The sequence below is a fragment of the Procambarus clarkii genome, chromosome 69 (assembly GCF_040958095.1).
Source record: "Procambarus clarkii isolate CNS0578487 chromosome 69, FALCON_Pclarkii_2.0, whole genome shotgun sequence".
NCBI classification, from domain to species: Eukaryota; Metazoa; Arthropoda; class Malacostraca; order Decapoda; family Cambaridae; genus Procambarus; species Procambarus clarkii.
The window spans coordinates 6,231,850-6,237,849 of NC_091218.1; the positions used below are offsets into that span (position 1 = coordinate 6,231,850).

Here is a 6,000-nt window from a genome sequence, read left to right on the forward strand (position 1 = left end):
AATAACACCAGCAGCAGAGTGGCGCAGTGGAAGCGTGCTGGGCCCATAACCCAGAGGTCCGTAGATCGAAACTACGCTCTGCTACAGTCTAATTTTCTCCTACCATAACAAACCAAAAGAAATGTTTATATCTTTAATGAATACAATCCATCCTCCTGTACATTTTGTAACTATGTAGAGCATCGTACATATAAATTAAATATTGACGTAATGGACAATTACATAGTAGAACTTGGTACTATTCACCTTATAGTCTGGAAAAAATACAGCTAAAAGCAAACATATATATTCCTAGGCCTAGTATAACATATATATGTACTATATTTGGCCTCAGTTAGCATGTATTAGACCTTGGATGGAAAGTTAGGTTAGGTTTTATGAGAAACAAATACAAAGGTTCGGGCCAACCTTGCCCGAAACGCTTGGCGTAATAGTGGCTTTAGACATTGTATGTACAAGCTCTATCTATAAATCCCACAACATGTTTGTATCTCACCTTGTATGTATGTACTTTACCTGAATAAACATTTGATTTGATTTGACAAAACCTTTGCCGGTTTATACAAATTCAATAATACCAAATTCTACTATCCCATTGTCCATTACATCAATATATGCACGATGGAGGATGGATGTGTTGCTTATAGGCACTGCTATTAATATATCATAAGCTCCTACATAGATTACACACAGAAATCACAATAGCGTGATGCATCAAATGAACAAATCCACAAGGGCCGTGACGAGGGTTCAAACCTACGTCCGAGAGGATCCCAGACGCTGCCTTAATCGACTGAGCTACGACATGGTAAAAGAATTGCAACCAGAAGTTCTTCTGACTTTACTTGGATCCTGCAGCCTCTCCGAGACACAAACCAGGATTTTACACAATTCCCCCCATGCACCCGAGCTCTGTCAATAAGCCGTTCTACCTCTTCGCCCTTATTTTATTTTGTAATGAAGTAAGGGAAGTAATATAAATGCCGATATTTCTTAAAGTATTACAATTCGGCGGACACCGACTAGGCTATGACGCTCCCCTACCCAACATGACTCATCTTGGAAAGCTGGGCGAGGCTAGTCCCACCAAGTGTCTGGTCACCAACCTCGGATAAACATTCTATTTTATAGATATAGGTTATATAAATATATAGGGGGTACCATCTTTGGTTGAGTTTGTAGGGACCCTAATTCTAAATGTAGTTATTGTCCTTGTATATAAGTCACCGGAGGCAAACCCTCAGCAGTTTAAAGACCAACTAATGAAAATAGAACACTGCTTGGAAAACCTCACAAATCCAGCTCCGAACATCATCCTGCTTGGGGACTTCAACCTACGGCACCTGAAATGGAAGCACCTGGCTAATACAGTAATATCAGAAAGAATACCAGGAAGTAGCCTAAATGAACAGGCACATGCAAATGACCTGCTACGGATGTGCGACAGGTTTGCCTTAAACCAGCAAATAGTAGAACCAACTAGGAAGGAGAACACGCTGGACCTCATTTTCACTAATAATGATGAATTGATCAGGAACATAATGATTACAAATACCTGTTACTCAGATCACAACTTAATTGAAGTTATGACAACCATGGGGAGTAGACCTTCAAAACCAGTCCAGATTCCCGGTGGAGGAGATTTCAGCAAATTCAACTTCAATAATAAACAGATAAACTGGGAGCGAATAAACCAGGACTTCACAGAAATAAACTGGGAAGAACAGCTAGGAAATGCAAACCTGAACCAGTGCCTGGAAAAAATAAGCTCAGTAGCACTAGAAATATGATCAAACCGCATACCTCTAAGAAAAAAGTGGAAGAGATGCAGATTGGAACGGGAACGTCGTTCCCTATATAGGCAAAGAAAACGAATCGCGGAACAACTTGAGAGTCGCACCCTATCTCAAGAACGGCGAAGAAGGTTAGGTAGAGAAATAGAAACAATTGAACGGAAGCTACAAGAATCATACAGAACCCAGGAGAGGCAAAGAGAGCAAAAGGCCATCAGTGAAATAGAAAGAAATCCGAAATATTTTTTCTCCTATGCAAAATCAAGATCAAAAACCACATCTAGTATCGGGCCCCTGCGAAAGGGAGATGGAACTTTCACAATACAATACAATACAATACAATTTTATTTAGGTAAGGTACATACATACAATAAATATTTACAAGGATTGTTTGACTTATAGGTATAGCTAGTACATACAATGCCTAAAGCCACTATTACGCAAAGCGTTTCGGGCATGATAAACTTAAATGACAAGCTTAATACTAATTGAGCATAATGAGTAGAATGAAAACAAGAAATGAAAACATAGATGAAAAAGCAGCACAAATACAATTATGTCGACAAACAGCGCTCTTTAAAGAAAAAAACAGACATTGGTTGACAATAGAAGGGTAAGGTAGGTTACAGGGAATTATATTAGGTATAGCTTCGCTTTTAACTTAAACTGGTTGAGAGAGGTACAGTCTTTAACATGGTTGGGAAGGTCATTCCACATTCTGGGCCCCTTGATTTGTAGAGCATTTCTAGTTTGATTAAGTCGTACTCTAGGAATATCAAAACTGTATTTATTTCTGGTGTGATGCTCATGGGTTCTGATACAACCTTCTATGAAGCTTTTGAGATCAGGATTGGCGTTATAGTTTAGCGTTTTATATATGTATAATACACATGAGAGAATGTGCAGTGACTTAATGTCTAACATATTCAGAGATTTAAGTAGGGGTACCGAGTGATGTCTGGGGCCAGAATTGGATATTGTCCTAATAGCAGCTTTGTGTTGAGTAATTAGAGGACGTAAGTGATTTTGGTTAGTAGAGCCCCAAGCACAAATACCATAGTTGAGATATGGATAGATAAGGGAGTAATAGAGACACCGACGACAACAAAGAAATGAGCGAGCTACTGAGGACGCAGTACGACTCTGTTTTCAGCGAGCCATTAAACACACTAAAGATTGATAACCCAAATGAATTTTGCATGGATACGATACCAACATCAAATCATATATCAGACGTCACCCTATCCCCACTGGATTTTGAAGAAGCCATAAACAGTATGCCTATGCACTCTGCACCAGGCCCGGATTCTTGGAACTCCATATTCATAAAGAACTGTAAAAAACCACTATCGCAGGCCCTCCACATTCTGTGGAGACAAAGCCTAGATACTGGCGTTATTCCTGATATACTAAAAACAGCAGAGATAGCACCATTTCATAAAGGAGGAAATAAGGCAGAGGCAAAAAATTACAGACCGATAGCGCTAACATCGCACATCATAAAAAATTTTGAGAGAGTGCTAAGAAGTAAAATCACAAAATACATGGAATCACAGCAACTCCATAACCCCGGACAACATGGTTCCAGAACAGGGCGCTCTTGCCTGTCGTAGTTGCTGGACCACTATGATATGGCATTAGATGCTATGGAAGACAAACATAACGCGGATGTATTTTACACAGATTTCGCAAAAGCTTTTGATAAATGTGACCATGGTGTTATTGCACATAAAATGCGTTCAAAAGGAATTACCGGAAAAATAGGCAGATGGATCTACAATTTCCTGACCAACAGAACCCAATGTGTAATAGTCAACAAAATAAAATCCAGCCCATCAACCGTGAAGAGCTCAGTCCCCCAGGGTACTGTGCTTGCTCCAGTACTTTTTCTCATCCTCATTTCGGACATAGACAAGAACACAACCTATTGCACTGTATCATCCTTTGCAGATGACACTAGGATCTTCATGAGAGTTGGCAACATAGAGGACACGGCGAACCTCCAGTCAGATGTAGATCAGGTCTTTCTATGGGCTACAGAAATTATATGGTGTTTAACGAAGATAAGTTCCAGCTCATGCGCTATGGAAAAAATGAAAATATAAAAACGGAAACCACGTACAAAACTCAGGCAAATCATAACATAGAACGAAAAGGCAATGTAAAGGATCTGGGTGTACTCATGTCGGAAGACCTTACCTCTAAAGAACACAATACAGTAGCCGTCACAACTACAAGAAAAATGACATGTTGGATAACAAGAACTTTTCACACTAGAGATGCTATACCGATGATGATACTTTTCAAAACGCTTGTGCTCTCTAGAGTGGAGTACTGCTGCACAATGACAGCACCTTTCAAAGCTGGAGAAATTACTGACCTGGAGAGCGTGCAGAGATCCTTTACTGCTAGAATCCACTCAGTAAAACATCTAAACTATTGGGACCGACTAAAGAGCCTAAAACTGTACTCCCTTGAGCGCAGGCGGGAGAGGTACATAATAATTTACACGTGGAAAATATTAGAGGGGCTGGTCCCAAACCTGCACACAGAAATAACATCACATGAGACCAGAAGACATGGCAGGATGTGCAGAATACCCCCGTTGAAAAACAGAGGTGCAACTGGTACTCTGAGAGAGAACTCTATCAACATCAGAGGTCCGAGACTGTTCAACACGCTTCCACTACACATAAGGGGCATAACTGGCCGACCCCTCACAGTGTTCAAGAGAGAACTGGATAAGCACCTCCAAAGGATACCTGATCAACCAGGCTGTGATTCGTACGTCAGGCTGCGAGCAGCCGCGTCCAACAGCCTGGTTGATCAGTCCGGCAACCAGGAGGCCTGGTCGACGACCGGGCCGCGGGGACGCTAAGCCCCGGAAGCACCTCAAGGTAACCTCAAGGTAGGAACCCAAGGAGGAGGACTACAGAGTCCCGCACCTACGGGTTCCAGGCGTAGTTCAATAACTGATAAACATAACTTTAATACTGATTCATTAACTAAGTTCAATAACTAATTGATAAACCTTAAAGAACTGGTGAGAACAACTGTGTACACTTCAGTTTGCTGAAATTTATTAGAACTGTGCTGCTTATAAAATACGTTTGTGTTCGATCCCCGATGGTCCCAGTGCTTCATGGGCACCGTTACTCCACTCCGTCCTCTCGCTTCTTGCAAGGTTCACGTTCGATCCCCGATGACCCAAGTGTTAGCTTTCCATTCCTTCACTTCGTCCTTATATATCCCAGATGATCTTAATATCCCTTCCAAGTGCTATATAATCATACTGGCCTAGTACTTTCACCTCATAATTACCTTACCTTACCTCGCTTCCTCAGATACTTTTCCTTCCCGACTTTCTCCTTCACACGCCTCAGTTGTCAGTTGATGATGTATGATGAAGTGGATGAATGTATGACTGTTGAGTTCTTCATTAAGCAGGAAGAGTCGTGGCCAGACTGGGAGGTCGGACCCGGTGTTCACGCGGTCACCAGTTGGACCCGGTGTTCACGCGGTCACCAGTTGGACCCGGTGTTCACGCGGTCACCAGTTGTACCCGGTGTTCACGGTGTTAACACCGGGGTGTTCAGGATGTTAACACCGGGGTGTTCAGGGTGTTAACACCGGGGTGTTCAGGGTGTTAACACCGGGGTGTTCAGGATGTTAACACCGGGGTGTTCAGGGTGTTAACACCGGGGTGTTCAGGGTGTTAACACCGGGGTGGTCAGGGTGTTAACACCGGGGTGTTCAGGGTGTTAACACCGGGGTGTTCAGGGTGTTAACACCGGGGTGTTCAGGATGTTAACACCGGGGTGTTCAGGGTGTTAACACCGGGGTGTTCAGGGTGTTAACACCGGGGTGGTCAGGGTGTTAACACCGGGGTGTTCAGGGTGTTAACACCGGGGTGTTCAGAGTGTTAACACCGGGGTGTTCAGGGTGTTAACACCGGTGTGTTAACACCGGGGTGCTCGGGGTGTTAACACCGGGGTGTTCGGGGTGTTAACACCGGGGTGTTCAGGGTGTTAACACCGGGGTGTTAACTGCCGAGAGTTCGAACTCTCGGTTTAGTCTTCCTTTTTCCCATATATTGGCTACAAGATAGTTTAGTGTTAGTTCAATAATATTTGTCATCTATTTAATCATATTTCATATTTTCAATCACGTTTTATATATCGATTCTTGCAACTTTCATATATTATAA

General features: G+C 42.5%; 1 non-coding gene across 1 annotated transcript; it reads left to right on the forward strand.

Annotated features, from left to right (window-relative positions):
* The first annotated feature begins 12 nt into the window (after nt 1-12).
* Nucleotides 13-84, forward strand: TRNAM-CAU (transfer RNA methionine (anticodon CAU)). Its single transcript has one exon. It is a non-coding gene; the product is annotated as a tRNA-Met (tRNA).
* The last annotated feature ends 5,916 nt before the right edge of the window (nt 85-6,000 follow it).